Below are 18,468 nucleotides of genomic sequence, written 5' to 3' on the forward strand. Positions count from 1 at the left end.
GGAGTTAAAGTCAGAAAATACAAGAAATATCCTGCAGTCAACACCCATAAAAACAAAGAACAACTATGCGACTGCCTAGACTGATCCACAAAAATACGCAAAATTTGTACGGATTCCCATCACTCACCGGTCCCGGTGACATGCTTCATCATCTGGGTCTCCTTTTTAGGGCTAACACCCCACCTTAGTGATGGAGGAGCCCAAGGATGTTTTTCAAAGTATTAATCAATACAGATGCGAGCAAATATGATGAAAAGAGTGTATGGGAAGAAAGTGCAGTGCAAGAAGAATTTGATGTGAGTCTAAAATTGAAGCGGAATCAGACTATAATTTTATTCTTGTCTGATCCGAACAAATATTAAAAACCGTGCAAAAGACAGGGAGCATTCAACAGATAACCGTCCATTCACAAGAGTTGGTCGACATGTTTCAGGACGAGCAGGTAGAAATTAACCCAGTGCTTTCGTCAGGACCGCTTGAGTATAGAATGCTACTGCCATACAACACAGTAATGTGATAAAGTGATAAACAAAAAAGGATACGCTATGAGTATAGCTTCTCACAATCAACATTCCTCTTGGAAAAATCTATAAGAGATATAAGAGGTACAACAGCCTTGGAACACAGTTGTAATTAGTCTTTAAGAAATCTACGTGGCTATAATTTGCCATCAGATACATTAAAAAAAAGTAACTTAAACACACTCCAATGAGTCTTACCTCAAGGGTATGGAGGAAAAGCCTCACCCCATCTGGCAACAGCTCAGGGCGAAGGAGGCACGGCTCTGGAGAAGAGACAAAACCACCAACCCTAACTTAGTATGGTGTATTGACTCTTCTTCACGTTAAAAAACACAGACATAGTGCCCAATTGTAAAGTAAAACCCTCATCACTCACAGGAACCCACTCTCTCCCTTTACATAACACATCAACCACCGTGGAATATTGTGGTCATATGTCGTGTTAGAGAATGTGACAATATCGGTATGTATCTGTTAATACTAAGTCCCAATATGTCTGATTCAATTGGTTTAAGGTAATCATAACTTGGATGTATATTATCTGCCCAAAGAGGATATATACTATGCAAATTAACTTCAAAACTGCAAGATAATATGCAGCCCATTGCCAATAAGCACCAAAACAACAGAGCAACAGTTAGCCCCGTGAAATAGAAAAGGACAAAACATCCTAATGTGCAAACATGCACATGCACTCACCTAACCGTCGGTACCTCAGGCGGTCATCTAAGCCGTCGGGGAGTTACCGATCGGTGGTTTCAGCGGTGTTTATAAAGAGTCCTAGTCTGCATTCATGTTTCTTCCCACTTCCTCGTAGTTTCGCAAGCTACGCGAGATCACGGGCGTAGTCTCGCGAGAGCACGCAAGGAACTACTGGCAATCCCAAAAGCTCATGGGAAATGTAGTTAGTTTGTGCGCGCTTCGTGTAAACAAACTTCTTTAAACATTTATGGAAGCCACCTGAAGAAATGAGACTTTGGCTATAGTTGGAATTATAGAAAGCCTACCGGAGGAAATATATATATCCCCCAGAGAAGACAAGGCTCGCCTAGTATCAGGAAATGTAGTTTGTTAAGGAAAATGCATACATCGAATGTAAAAACACCAGGAGGGTGTGTGCAGTAACCCAATGTATATAGAAAAAGACGCCCTACATAATGTCATATGGAGCATCCATACTGCAACAATGTACTAACAAGTAAAATGGGAATACTAGAATTACCATATTCAAGAGGCCAAAAACTGTAGAGCCGTCCATGGTTCTACCCAAGTGGAAAGGACTAGTTGAACATAAATTCTACAGACTTGACCAGGGAATGCATCATTCAATCCCACATTATCGCTTTTTAACCTGAACACCCATTTTTGTTCCCTAAGTAGAAGGAATTTGGATATATCAGAGACGTGTTGTGGGATGAATGGTTGTTCTAATACGATCCAAGCCATCTCTTCAGGTCGATGATTAAGTACCAGATAATGTGTTGTGAGGCGCGTTGCCTGTTTTTTGCACCTCACAGTACTCATGTGCTCCATTATCCTTAGCTTAATTTTCCGGGTGGTCATCCCTACATATTTCAAATCGCAGGGGCAAATGATTAAATACACCACTCTTTCACTGTTACAGTTGGTAAAGTTTTTCCGTACCCACGGACGACCAGTCCTGATGTCCAATTTTTTTTATTTCTTATTTAACAGGCACACCTTACATGTGCCGCAAGGGAAATGGCCCTGGGCTGATGGTAAACCCCATATTGTATCTGGCGCTTGAGGGACTTCACTTCGTGGCATGGTGTGAACCAATTTGTCACGCAGGTTGCTGTTCCTCTTGAACGCAAACAAAGGGACGGGTAAACTATCCCCTCCCACATTCAGTATTTTCCAATGTCGGCGTACGATTTGCTTGATGTCATTTGACGCCGTACTCAATGTGTTGACAAACGTTAGTCTAGATGTTGGTTCCTTAATGACTTTAGGTTCCAGGAGGCTGTTGCGGTTATTGTTGCTCGCACGTTTAGCTGCGCGCTGAACTAGCTTAACAGGATAGTCTCTTTCTACCAGATCGTCCGTGAGAGTGTCTGCATGTTTCTTAAAAGTGTCTTTAGTGGAACAATTCCTGCGCAGCCTCAGGAATTGGCCATACGGGAGGTTATCTTACATTGCTCTCGGATAATGGCTTTTGAAGCTGAACAAAGAGTTCCTAGCCATGGGCTTAGTATATACCTCTGTTTGGAGACCATTGGGGGAGGCAACGATCAGAAGATCTAGAAATGGCAGCTTATGTTTAGCAACCTCAACTGTAAATTTCAAGAAGTTATTCCAACTATTCAACCAGAGGAGAAACGTGTTTACACTTGTTACATCACCTCGCCAGATAACCAAAATATCATCGATGTAACGTCTCCACAGGCGTATTGATTCACGATGGGGATTGGTTGGGCTGAGTGCATGCTCTTGTTCAAAGCCATAAACGTAAAGGTTCGCCAAACTCGGAGCAAAAATGCTCCCCATGCTCGTGCCTGAGGTTTGGAGATAGATGGTATCTTCGAATCTGAGGAAGTTATCTTTCATAGCGATTTGCGTACAAGCCCTGATTAAATGTACTAGCATCATTGAGTCGAGATCACGTTGTTCCAGAAATATGTTGACTGTATCCAATGTCTGTACGAAATTGATCCCGCACTCTTCAAATGTAAATACAAATCAATGCAATTTCAGCAATGTATGACAATCAAATTCAATTATTCTTATCAGTGTTCTCCCAAGAATTCATGAGTCAATTTTTCTTCGTCAAGAAAGGATCTTTTATTCACAGATGATGATTTAAAAAACAATAGCCAACGCGTTTCATCCGTAACCGGACTTCTTCAGGGCTACATGAAAATACAAAACATAAAATATTTACAACTATGAAATTTCAATCAATATACATACAATATACAAACAATTCGTCTCATATACACATAACACTAAAAACACAGAAAGATCATTTTAGTTTACATTTTCTACAAGTCAATCAGAGGTATTGTTTACCTATTCAGGGGAGAACAAACAAAAGAAGGGAACGAGCTAATACGGTCAACATTCAAACACCTATTCAGTAACAGCAACCATTATTCAACATAATCGTATTTCCAATTGTAGCAACAGTAGTTCCATAGAACACCAGAGCCAGTCAAATCTATTCCCATATGGTTTTATGCTTTTAACATGTTTCAAATCATTATAAACGTGCTTCTAATAACAGCACATGCATGCTAACCCAGAAACAAAATAGAATAGTTTTTGTATAAGTACTAAGAGTATACCTTAGGCAAAGTTCTTTATAAAACGTCTTTTCAGTCTTTAACACAAGGAATTCAGGTTATCTGTGGATAAACAGCCAAAGTTTAACACATAATGTAAAGAACATGGTAAAAAGGGTGTTCAAGGCCATTACATCCATAATTACAGATTCTAAACAATTCTGAACTAGCTAAGTTCTCGGAAATATATTGTTGTTCAAGATAATTGCACGAGCATGAGAAGGAGTAACAAGACCTGGAGTTCGATTTTCTATTCATATCGAATTGGTCTTTTATTTAAGTAAATCAATCCTCTATAGTCTTTATCTATGAATCCAAGATCTCATTTTTACTTTCTTTTTGGAACGAAGAGAACGTTATGGTTCATAATGCAGAGAGCGCAGACTTTAGTAATCGATAAGGAGTAAAGGCCTGAACAAAAACAAACAAGAAGTAAGAAGAATAAGAACCCTCACCAAGACCTGTTTTTAGTCAAGTCAAAATTGATTGTCAAACGTCTTGGTCTGGTCATTATATTTTTAAATTAATATCTATTACTTCCTAGTTTATTGGATATGGTCTACTATATTTGTATTTGTTCCACATGGATCAATTCATCCCTCACTAAACCGCTGCCGTTTATCCAGTCTCCAAACCAGGTTAAGTTTAACGACCGGATTAACGAGTTGTGCACAGATAAAGCGGCATATCAGATAACGAATATCCAAGAGTATCTCGCAACCTGGAGGGTTATCGTAATATAAACAGATGCATTGTCTAGGCAGTCGTGATAATCAGATGGGAGCCAGAAATCACAACAATGGCGGCCATCTTGTATTGTATATACCAAGCATCATGTAATGTCATACTCAAGAGTTTTAACACTCACATTTCTTTAATTATATTCGTACGGGTGACCATAAATTACTAAGATGGCATTAGTAGTCAGACTATTAAAAGTTATAACTAGCAAGAGCTACCATGACAAAAAGTAACACTCCGTTAGCGATGGCAGCTTACCTCAGAAAGTGTCGGCATGTAAAAGAAACGTCTGGTCTTCAGGTTCAGAAAAGACGTTCTGAATGTGGTGTTTTTATACCCTATCGAACAGTTTACTAATGGCCAATTATCACATTAATTGTTCAATTACGCCCAGTTGTTCGTCCATCTATAATGACGTAGGTGGTGTATGGCATCCCCCGACATCTTGGGGAAATGGGAGGAGGGACTACATACGGCATCATTTAAAATGATGTACATTTTGATCCGTAATTCATTAAGGAAAGGCCAAAAATTAAAAGAAGACATTTTGGCATTAGAAAAGGAAATCAGTGAGGCAAACTTACCAGATATTACCCAAAAAAACTATGACATCTCGAAAAAGGAACTAGCTGCCTATAAGTTATATCTTAAAGGCAAAAAACAACAGAAGATAGAAAGAGACCGTAGTGATTATGAGAGGGGACGTATATTTACGTTTGCCAAAAAATTTGATGATGCAGAAGTCAAAAGCACCTCTGCCCCAGCTCCTGTACTACGGCCAATAAGTATTTCATCGAGCAGTACATCTGTCTCGTCCATCTCCTCGATAGATACGGATCCAGGGGAGGGAACTAGCAGGTCCACCCTTAGCCTTAATCCAGCATCTGATTTTTTAAAAGAGGTACAGAGGTATCGCGTAGGAAACAAGAAAAGGGGACTAAGCGAAGAACCAGGCGGGGTTGCCAGAAACACAAGATCCATCACCAAGGCAAAAATGGGAAACAACAAGTAGAATCTTGCTCTCAGAATGTGAACCAAGGTATGGGCAGTGACTTAGATTCTGTTGTGGAAAATGATGTTAATGTCATCAATTTGTCATCAAAACAATTTACTAATGAAGAAACCTCTATTCTGTGTAAAGGCTTAAACTTTTGTATAACTGAAAAACAATCATTGGACAATGTACATGTGGATTTATTTCTATTTACTCGCAAACTGAAATTAAAGAAATATTTTGCAGAACAATCCTATGTCCGTGTCCCTGCTAACAATGTAAAGTGTGTATCTGATTTCACGATTGCCGAGATTGATATTTCACATACGATAGCTACATTGGTGGATGAGGAATGCATGGGGGACTTGGTTTCACATGCACGTAATCTTGATGTCTATGAAGATACCACGATTGACAGTGGACTAAAAAATTGTTCTAAATGTATACCTCCAAGTCCTAAAACCGTTATTGATGAATTTTCGGCAAGAGTTACACAGGATTTATACAAACTTGAGGATAAGCACCTTACTAACTATAAGTGTAAACATCCTTATAATATTAGTAAGTCCGATAAACTGTTCCTCCAAGCAATTTGTGATGACCCGTCCTTAGACGTGAGGCTGACAAGGGCGGAAATATTGTCATCATCGATTTTCAAGATTACTCTAATGAGATACACAGGCAGCTAAGTGATCCTATCTGCTATACTAGGTTACGGTCCAACCTGATTAAGGATATTGAGAGAACCATCAACGCCAGATTGGTTGAGTGGAAAGAATCAGGACTATTATCGGATCCTGAGTATAGATACTTAATGGCAGAAAACTCACGCTTTCCATGTATCTATGCACTTCCTAAGGTGCACAAGGGTGGTGCCTTTCCCCCTGGTAGACCCATCATATCGGGCAACGGTGGGCCAACTGAACACTTAGCTGAATATGTAGACTCTTTCCTTCAACCAATTGTACGAAACTTGCCATCTTACTTGCAGGACAGTAAGGAGCTCCTTTGCAAGTTAGAAGATGTGACATGGGAAGAGGAACTTTTTCAAGTTCGTGACAATGGACGTGGAAAGTTTATACACTTGTATTGGATTGAATAATGGGATGAGATCTTTGAAGCATTTTCTTTACAAGCGTAATGCGTGTCACCTAGAACACACCCAGATGCTTCTGACAATGTCAGAGCTGATACTAACACAGAATGTCTTCTTGCATGAGGACAATTGGTACTTACAAAAACAGGGTACTGCCATGGGCTCCAGGTTTGCTCCATCTTATTCAAACCTATTTATGGGATTGTATGAGATGGAGCATGCCTGGGGCCGTGGCGCCGAAAAATGGATGGACGAGATAATCTTTTACGTCCGCTACATTGACGATATCTTCCTTATTTGGAAGGGCAATATTGATGGGTTGACTGATTATTTTCACTACCGTAATCAAAATGACCGCAATATCAGATTGACCTTCAGCCACTCCAAAAGTGAGATTATCTTCCTGGACTTAAAGCTATACATAAAGGAGGGTGTGATTCAGAGTGACATGCACAAAAAACCCACTTCTTGTAATAGCGTATTGCATGCGACTAGCTGCCACCCTAGAAATATGGTGGCAGCCATACCATATGGCGAAATGATACGTGCACGCCGTAATTGTAGTGAAGATGTAAATTTTGATAGAGCCATTGAAAGGATGAAAAATGATTTCTCCAAAAGGGGCTATGCCAAAAGTGATATTATGAGAGCTGAGTGTAAGATCAGAAAGAAGAAAAGATGTGACACAATGGCTAAATTACCTAAAAAAGATGCCATGGTCTTGCTAATCAATGCACCTTTATAACTGAATATGGTATGTATAGCAACCATATCTATAACATCTTAAGGAAACACTGGCATCTGTTAAAGTCCGACACACTACCAGCCGATATCATCTCAGATAAACCCAAAGTAGTCTACAAAAAGGGCACAACGATAAAAAACATTCTATGCCCTAGCTATGTGAAACCACCAAAACAAGGAGTACCCATTTGGTTCCCAGTGAAACCAAGGGGTTTCTTTGTATGTGGCAATTGCTCAGTATGCAAGTATGGCATTAACAAGACAGAAGATTTCAGGTATAATAGTCCCAAGAAATATGTGATCAACACTTTCATAAACTGCAACACAACTTTTGTTGCATATCTGATTATCTGTCATTGCAATATCATTTATGTGGGCAGTAGCATCAGATGTCTAAAAATAAGAATCCAGGAACATCTAAGAAGTGTAAAAAATAATGACATACGCAGTCCGGTGGCTCAACATATTGAAGAATGCCATCCTCTGGACAAGGATATTAGGTTTCACGCTATTAATAGTGTGTCTTTGCACACCCGTGGTGGCGATAGGACAACACATTTGAGACAACTAGAAGCACGGTGGATTTGCAGATTGAGATCGGTTAATCTTGGTCTTAATGTTAACAATGAGTTTCATCATTTTTTGTAAAATGTATAGCTTCAAGATAAACGTGGTTCGCAAATGTTTCCTTTTTCTGTAACCATCTTGCACTTATATTTGATCTTTTTGAGATATGATACCATTATATCTCTTGTCCTTGATTAAATGTGCACTGTTAATGTTCTGTAATGTTTGTTGTTATGAGATCTCTATTCATAACTACCACTCAAAGATGGTGAATGGCCTTTCTAATAATACCAGACGTTTTACACATGGACATGATGAGTAAGAATATTCTGTGTGCATTGCCCTAAAATGTTCTGTAATGATTGATATTATGAATTCTGTATCCATAAACACCACTCAAAGATGGCGGATAGCCTTTTTGATAATGACCGTCGTTCTATACTCGGATATGATGAGTTGGATTGTACTGTGAGAATTGCTTTATATTAATGTATATGCCCTTTTGGCGGTTATATATTTTTTTGCCTTTCCCACAATCACATTTTTCTAAGGACGATCCAAGTCGACGGTCCGCGCTCTCTGGGTAGACCTTTCCAAAATGGCGGCCCATTTCTAGTCTCAATGAGATTCCCGAAAAAAAGTTTTTTTTAAAATTCATTTTGATTTTCTGTCTATGGTAAATAGACAATGTAATATTGTCAATCCCTGCCATAAGGAAACTACTGGAATGACTTAGCCTGTTCTTGGCATTTCGTTTACGCTTTTTTGACTAGTTAAAGATGGCGGACTTGATGCCATACACCACCTACGTCATTATAGATGGACGAACAACGGGGCGTAATTGAACAATTAATGTGATAATTGGCCATTCGTAAACTGTTCGATAGGGTATAAAAACACCAGATTCAGTACGTCTTTTCTGAACCTGAAGACCAGACGTTTCTTTTACATGCCGACACTTTCTGAGGTAAGCTGCCATCGCTAACGGAGTGTTACTTTTTGTCATGGTAGCTCTTGCTAGTTATAACTTTTAATAGTCTGACTACTAATGCGATCTTAGTAATTTATGGTCACCCGTTCGAATATAATTAAAGAAATGTGAGTGTTAAAACTCTTAAGTATGACATTACACGATGCTTGGTATATACAATACAAGATGGCCGCTATTGTTGTGATTTCTGGCTCCCATCTGATTATCACGACTGCCTAGACAATGCATCTGTTTATATTACGATAACCCTCCAGGTTGCGAGATACTCTTGGATATTCGTTATCTGATATGCCGCTTTATCTGTGCACAACTCGTTAATCCGGTTGTTAAACTTGAACTGGTTTGGAGACTGGATAAACGGCAGCGGTTTAGTGAGGGATGAATTGATCCATGTGGAACAAATACAAATATAGTAGACCATATCCAATAAACTAGGAAGTAATAGATATTAATTTAAAAATATAATGACCAGACCAAGACGTTAGACAATCATTTTTGACTTGACTAAAAACAGGTCTTGGTGAGGGTTCTTATTCTTCTTACTTCTTTTTTGTTTTTTGTTCAGGCCTTTACTCCTTATCGATTACTAAAGTCTGCGCTCTCTGCATTATGAACCATAACGTTCTCTTCGTTCCAAAAAGTAAGTAAAAATTAGATCTTGGATTCATAGATAAAGACTATAGAGGATTGATTTACTTAAATAAAAGACCAATTCAATATGAATAGAAAATTGAACTCCAGGTCTTGTTACTCCTTCTCATGCTCGTGCAATTATCTTGAACAACAATATATTTCCGAGAACTTAGCTAGTTCAGAATTGTTTAGAATCTGCCATTATGGATGTAATGGCCTTGAACACCCTTTTTACCATGTTCTTTACATTATGTGTTAAACTTTGGCTGTTTATCCACAGATAACCTGAATTCCTTGTGTTAAAGACTGAAAAGACGTTTTATAAAGAACTTTGCCTAAGGTATACTCTTAATACATATACAAAAACTATTCTATTTTATTTCTGGCTTAGCATGCATGTGCTGTTATTAGAAGCACGTTTATAATGATTTGAAACATGTTAAAAGCATAAAACCATATGGGAATAGATTTGACTGGCTCTGGTCTTCTATGGAACTACTGTTGCTACAATTGGAAATACGATTATGTTGAAAAATGGTTTCTGTTACTGAATAGGTGTTTGAATGTTGACCGTATTAGCTTGTTCCCTTCTTTTGTTTGTTCTCCCCTGAATAGGTAAACAATACCTCTGATTGACTTGTAGAAAATGTAAACTAAAATGATCTTTCTGTTTTTTTTAGTGTTATGTGTATATGAGACGAATTGTTTGTATATTGTATGTATATTGATTTAAATTTCATAGTTGTAAATATTTTATGTTTTGTATTTTCATATAGCCCTGAAGAAGTCCGGTTACGGATGAAACGCGTTGGCTATTGTTTTTTAAATCATCATCTGTGAATAAAAGATCCTTTCTTGACGAAGAAAAATTGACTCATGAATTCTTGGGAGAACACTGATAAGAAGAATTGAATTTGATTGTCATTCATTGCTGAAATTGCATTAATTTGTATTTACATTTGAAGAGTGCGGGATCAATTTTGTACAAATTTGTTTGGTAGGCCAAGCTGTTTGGTTCTCCTATATTGGGATTCAGGGGATTGTATCCCAGATCACCAGCACCTGTACCTTTTTCCACTTATAAGGACTTTCTTAACAGTGCGGGCATGGTAGCCTCAATTCCCTTCTTTGTAGTTTGAATACTGTATCCAATGTCTCATCTTGTGGAATAGACGTGTATAGTGACTCCACGTCAAATGAAGCAAGAAGATCCGTCTCGTAGTCATAATCAATGTCGGGTAGTAGCCTCAACACGTCCTTAGTATCCTGCAGAAAGGTAGGCATCTCTCTAACCATTGGGTTAAGAAAATGATCCACAAATGTGGATAGGGGTTCTAAAAGTGACCCTATGCCAGATATGCTTGGCCGACCCACTGGTGGTCTAGTGGGCTTATACACCTTGGGGAGAACATAGAAGTAGGGCATCACTGGGTGCTTAGTTTGTAAAAAGACCCCTTCTTGTGCTGTAATCCAGCCTTCACTGAGAGGTTCTTCTACCAAAATAGAGATGTAGTTTTTTATTCTTTCCGTAGGGTCTTCCTTTAAAGGGCGATACGCACTTCTCACTCCTAATTGTCTCAAGCACTCCTCGCGGTAGGTCTCTGTGTCTAGGATAACTATTGCACCGCCTTTGTTGGCTGGTTTTATAGTAATAGTAGAGTCCGACATACGGCCATGTAGAGCTGACTGTTCTTTTCTAGGCAGGTTGGTGAATTTCTTCTGTTCTTTCTCCAGGATCACAGAAAGGTCATTACTCACTGCCTTCTCAAATGTCAAAACCTGCGGTGGGACTAAGTGAGTAGGTGGATGAAAAGTGGATTTCTATCTTAATCCTGTATTGGAGTCAATTGGTTCAATCATTTCCTCCATACCCTTGAGGTAAGACTCATTGAAGTGTGTTTAAGTTACTTTTTTGAATGTATCTGATGGCAAATTATAGCCACATAGATTTCTTAAAGACTAATTACAACTGTGTTCCAAGACTGTTCTATGTACCTCTTATATCTCTGAAAGATTTTTCCAAGAGGCAAGAGGAATGTTGATTGTGAGAAGCTATACTCACAGCGTATCCTTTTTTGTTTATCACTTTATCACATTACTGTGTTGTATGGCAGTAGCATTCTATACTCAAGAGGTCCTGACGAAAGCACTAGGTTAATTTCTACCTGCTCTTGCTGAAACATGTCGACCAACTCTTGTGAATGGACGGTTATCTGTTAAATCCGCCCTGTCTTTTGCACGGTTTTTAATGTTTGTCGGATCAGACAAGAATAAAATTATAGTCTGATTCAGCTTCAATTTCAGACTCACATCACATCTTTCTTGCACTGCACTTTCTTCCCATACACTCTTTTCATCATATTTGCTCGCATCTGTATTAATTAATACTTTGAAAAACATCCTTGGGCTCCTCCATCACTAAGGTGGAGTGTTAGCCATAAAAATGAGACCCAGATGATGAAGCATGTCACCGGGACCGGTGAGTGATGGGAATTTTGCGTATTTTTGTGGATCAGTCTAGGCAGTCGTATAGTTTTGTTTTTATGGGTGTTGACTGCAGGATATTTCATGTATTTTCGGATGAGCTATTATTGGGGCTGTATATCCTGCTGAGTCGGTACATTCTGGCCTCTGACCCTACTCCAATTTTGATGTGTTTTGGAGTTAAAGTCAAACAACTTTGTCAAAGACCGATTCGAATATCATGGTATTTATGCAAACACAATTAAGAATGAGCATGGGAGAAGAATACAGTCACACAACTACATAAATTGGAAAACAAATATTCAGTTGCTCATATGGTATTAGGACAAAATATTGAGTTGTAAATATTGTGATACAGAAATATTGAAATTATAATATTGTGATACAAAAATATTTTCATGGAGGAATATCATCAAAAATATTGATTTATTCAGGTAAGAAATCTCGTAAAGGATATCATTGTTTATTTATATCATTTTCAATAATATAGTTGTAGAAAATATTGTTTTTTTAATTATCTTAATGTGTTTTTGTTCATATATTAATTTTAAATGTTATTATGGTTTGTATAATTGTTAATAATATTTTTTAATTCAGTTTGTAGTTTTAAGTATTTTATATTTTTAAGTTCATTGCTAATAGCAATGTATAGTGTCTTAGTGGGTTGCTAGTTTGTAGGGGTATAGGATGGCAAGGTAATTAAGCAATAATTAATCAACAATTCATTATTAATTTACTATTAATTACTCAATTGATTATTAATCATGTTTATTTTGTAACAACTTTATATGTTAGACACATTTTAGGTGTGGGCTGTTGGGTTTATAAGCATATAGGATATGAAGCTAATTCTGTAATAATTAATTATCAACTATATATTTATTAATAATTACTCAATTGATAATTAATTATAAATAGGTGAAGGTTAGTAGGTTTGTAGAGTTTCGGGTGGGATGTTAATTAACTAATGTTTAATTAACAAATAAATATTCATTGTTAATAAATTAGTTAATTAATTATGAATTATGTACATTGTGTTACACTTATTAATTTTAGTTATATTTTAAGTGTGTGCTGTTAGTATTGGTCGGTATAGTGTGGGACGATAATTAAGTAATAAATACCATTTTAAAACAAGAATGGGTAATTAACTATTACATTGTCATTTAAATTGTTTAATTTTTTTTATATATATAATGTATTTTTTTGCGTAAATTATAATGTTCATATTAAGTGAAGTACTTTCCCTTCTGCTGCACAGATTGCAGTGGAAAAAGTAAATATTACTCCTCAGAAGTCCAACGCTTTCCCTTTTGTTGCACAGACTGGAGAAGGAATAATCAATCGTACTCCTCCGAAGTCCTACGCTTTGCGTACTGTTGACCAGACTTGAGAGTGAATAGTAAATCTTACCCCTCCGAAGATCAATGCTTCCCCTAATATTCCACAGACTGGAGTGGGAATAGTATATATTACCCCCTTCTGAAGTCCAATGCTTTCCCTGTTGATACACAGACTGGAGTGAGAAAAGCAAATCTTACCCCTCCGTAGTCTAACACTTTCCCTACTGTTGCACAGACTGGAGGTAGAATAGTAAATCTTACTCCTCCTGAGTACAACACTTTTCCTACTACTTAACTTGTTTGGAGTGGGAATAGGAAATGTACGCCCTTTAAAAGCATATGCTTTCACTAGTTTTGCATAAATTGGAGGGGGAAATAGTATATCTATTATTCCGAGAGTTCAATACTTTTTAATATTGTTTAAGTATATCTCTTATTTTTATTATTTGTTTATTTTTTAATGTTATAATATTTGTTTATATATATTTTTTTATTGTTATAATATGTGTAGTAAATGTTTCTTATTTTATTGTTTTTTACACGTAATTAATTTGGTAATTTATTTTAAGTTTTGCAGTTGATTTGTTAATATTTTTATTTTTCATATATATATCTATATATATATATATATATATATATATATCCCCACCATAGAATGCCGGTAGCTCAGGGCTGTGCCTCGCGGCAGTCCATTGTGCAAACCGGCATTTTCCAAATATATAAAACCAAACCCTTCTTTCAGGATGCTTGTATAATTTATTAGCAACAAGAAGTCACAGACCGACGCGTTTCACCGTTAAGGCTTGTTCGAGGTGAAGCTAGCAATGTTACACTTCCGTATACATACTTTCCATTTCAACAGCTTTATTCGTTAATTTACAGACATAAAAGTATTTCACAAAAAATACAAATGGAATTAATTATATACAAAAACATGAGTCATGAAAAGACATGCATTAGAACACATGGATAAAACTGCTTCATATTCCATGTTTATATGATTCGTAATTTTAAAAATTAGATCACGCTCTTAAGCAAACCTCCTTCAGGGGCTGGTCGTGTATCTAGTATAGCGAGTTCTCTTAACCTAATTATTAAAATCTTGTTAGAGAACAACTTAAAAACAATTAAGATATATACAAAACTCATGGCTAGATACAGTACCATTATAAATTAATTTATTTCTTCAATATGCAACTATATAAGGCACAGAAGATCACTCGCTATATTCCAGCTTAACCTACTCAGTGGTATAATCATTAGTTGAGAGCTTCTCAGTGTTTACCCTCGCTCTGGGTTATCAGGCGAGCCCTCAAAGTCCATGACCACCCTAGAAATGTTGCCATTGCTATTACAATGGGCAATGAGGTGTCCGCAGGGTGCGTTCTGCTTCTGCTGCACGCCTCGCGTCCAAGAGCCTGCAAATTGGGAGCAACAATGCCCGACGCGGGGCAGCATAAGCAGCACAGACAAAAAGGATATGGGCCAGGGATTCATTACAGGTTCTACACCCCGGGCATGAAGATACTTCCTGGGCTGACCATTTTGCAGTAAATGAGAGTGGGAGCGTTCCCACCCTGAACTGGAAGTACAACTTACGGTCCAATGGTTTCGTTATAATGTCCCAGTAAGATTCCAGCTTCGGGGTGGCTTAATGATCCAGGAAAAGGCCAGTGAGGGTAGATGCCTCCTTTTCCCTGATGTTGTTAACCTGGAACCATCTCAGTACATAGCCTTCAACGCCTTTTTTGACGGAAAGTTCGAGTTTTCAGGGTCTGCCCAAATGGAGATCATGCCTATATCCGCCAACAGATCTCTGACCGCCCATATCCATTTGATACAATGTGAGGTATCGGCCCTTATTATTTCTAGGAAACCTTTCGCGTAGCCTGCAAGTTCTGGTGTGGTCCAAAGTCTCCTCCAATACAGGAGGGGGCGAAGTTTGGCTACCGCTGCGATCGTTTTTTTACCTAGATCAATTAATAATAGGCACATTGGGTACTCTGGGGTAATCTAGTGATTTTTCTTAGGAACCTATTTTCTGAGGAGGAAAGAGCGAGGAGGTTTTCACACACCCAGAGTTTCAAGCCATATAGGGCTGAGCTGACAGCCTTCAGACTATAGATTTCTAAAGCTGAACTAATGGGCTTAGAGTGGGAGAGATTATGTTCCTGTAGAAGAATCCCTGAGATCAGCCTGTGTTTAATGGACGCTAGTTTGATCTGGTGATCCCACAAAAATTTGGAGGGCTTTCTGCAGCCCACTCGGGGTCTTGGACAAGATCAATGTGTCGTCGGCGAACATCAATATTGGATGTTTTTTCTCCGGCTAGTGTGGGGGCATCAGTCGGCTTTACACCCATATAATCAACTATTCCGTTAATATATAACGAGAATAGCGTAGGGGCCATAACGCAACCCCGTCTCACACCGGGTTCTATAGGGAATAGTTCTGTGACTTCCCTCTGTCCCCCCCATCTAATTTGGGTGCTATTATCATCATGAAGCCTTACAATCAGTGTCAGGAGATCTGGTGGGAGCCCAAGCTGTTGTAGGACAAGCCATAACTTCCTGAGGGGAACAAGGAAGGTCGAATGCCACTTAGAGATCCACAAAGGCGGCATAAAGACTGCTCTTTCCTAACGTCACAATCTTCCAGTGTACCAGAACAAATCTGAACACCTGGTCGATGGTGTTTATGAACACTCGGAATCCAGCCTGCAATGGGGATGAGTCCTCGATCCATTCCTGTAGTCTATTTAGCACCATCCTACCAATTATTTTTTAGAGACAATCGATTAGGCTGATGGGTCTGTAGTTCCCGGGTTTGATTTGGCCCCATTCTTATAGACAGGGATGATTTCCGCGTTCTTCCAAGAGGCGGGTATCGGGGTGCTTAGTGCGATTGAATTCGATAATAAAAAAATATATTTGAACCATGTGGCTTTGTCATGAAGAAAGACGTCGCCTGGAATGCCATCAGGCCCTGGTGCCTTTTCGGCCAATAATGATTTCAGTGCGGTCTCTACTTCGGCCTTGGTGAATGTTTCCTTCGTGTACAACACACTTGTGAATTCAACTTCACCAATGTGTAGGGTTGAAGCATATTGCGGCTTGAAGTAGTTTACCCAGTCAGTTCGGGAGACATGATTTTGGGGGCACTCAGCCTGTCCCCCAGTGGACCATATATATACCTGCCAGAATTGTTTTGGGTTATTCGTGGCGCAGGAGTCCATTACTTCCTGCCATCTTTTACCATCCTAAGATTTCTTGGCTTTTGACTGAGCACGCTTATAGAATGACCTTGCTTCACAAACCTTGATTTGGTCTCCCCCTTTGTTGGCTTTCCCTAGGGCCAGGCGCACCTCCGGATAATCAACATTATACCAGCGCCCCTCTTTTGGGACAGCTACTTTAGGATTCTTTCCCCGCTTGAAAAAGTAGGAGCGTAAGAGTTTGAAAAATGTGGTATGTGTGCTTGTTACATTGGCTAGATCTCCTTTCTGCTGAACACAGGCCTCTAGTTCTTTAGTGGCGTGATCCAAACTCTGAGCAATATTATCTACAAAAACTGGCAACTCTATTATCTTTACCCACTTAAGCCGCCTTAGAACGTTAGTTGGAACGACCTTACCTAAGTGAAGCCTATTCCTGGGGTGTGAATCCGCCACTTGACAATTCAGGTGCAGGGTTCCACATAGTGGGTTGTGGTTGCTTTCTAGCCTATCAATGACCTTCATGTCCACCACCAGGTGCCATAGGCCCTGGCTTACCAAGACATAATCTATTCTACTGGCATGATAGCCCAAATAGATAAGCCACCCGAGGGCCTTCCTTTTGCTCCGTTGCCTGCAGCTACAAAAAAAAATTAGATACCCAGCACAAAACTGGGGTATTTTGGCCAGGGTTTCTTGAAAGAGGGATATATATATAATGTGTCTCTACAAATATGTGCCATTCAAGCAAGCTCATCTCAGAATTAAGACCTGGGTTGTTCCAGCTCAGGATGCTACTTTCTGATGGGGAAATTTCTAAGATCTGGGGCATTATAATAAGCGGAAATGGAGGGCTAGCCACACCTGATAGAGATGTGTCCAGATTAATGTTAAGCCCTGCTAAGTTCACACTCGTGTCTCTACTTTCAAGAGGTGAAAGACCCGGAAACTGGGACATAGTTTGATTCAGTCCTGGTGAGATGATGGTTCCTAGCACACCCTCAGCTTCTAGAGATGGAACCACAACTGTGTTAAAAGGGAATATACTCTTCCGGGGTGCCTCCCTAAAAAGATGTAATTGTGGGGCCTCTATGTACTCTGAGAGGCCATGATGTCATGGCCAGGGAGGGAGCTTCTGAATTGTATTTTTGAGTTCTCAGGAGGGCTAGTGCAGAACTCCAGTGTAAAAAGATTCTCGGCTAGGTGAGTGCTGTTCATAGGAGGTTCAAAATTGTCATGAGGATGGCTAGGGGAAGAGATCCTACATGCGGCTGTAATATATTCTCTAATCACCAAGTAGCAACCTCTCACATGCCTTATCCAATAAATGGCCTTTTTGGTTAGAGAGTCCCTATTATTAATACCGCCATTAGGGCCACGTTTTGGAACATTTACCATACAGATTTTTGAAGAGTTTGGTAAACTGAGCTTGTGCTCTCTCTCTGCCCCAGACTATGTCCTGGGAGCGTTAAGCCCCCGTTTATGTGGGCTTTGTGTCTGAGGGGCTGAAAGTTCGTCCTATCTAATTGAGTACTCTGCAATTTAGTGGTGTTTGTGGTGCCTACGGCGGGGACTATGTGCCTCTCTAGTTGAGTATTCAAGCCATTAAAGCCTTTCCTAGCTGGGTAAGATTTCAGATTCAAACTCACCCCTCTCAAGGCTTTGTTAACAAGTAAACCTGGGTTGGTCAGAGTGCCCGAAGGATCTTTGGTTGGAGGACCGAGACGGGTTACCATGTTGTTTGCGCCCTGTAAGCTACGCTCTTCATGAGGCCCCAAACCCCCTACTAGAGTTTTAACCAATGCTAATATCTACTGCTATGAACCCTTCAGTACCTG

This window comes from Lissotriton helveticus, chromosome 1_1 (assembly GCF_964261635.1).
Source record: "Lissotriton helveticus chromosome 1_1, aLisHel1.1, whole genome shotgun sequence".
Classification (NCBI taxonomy): Eukaryota; Metazoa; Chordata; class Amphibia; order Caudata; family Salamandridae; genus Lissotriton; species Lissotriton helveticus.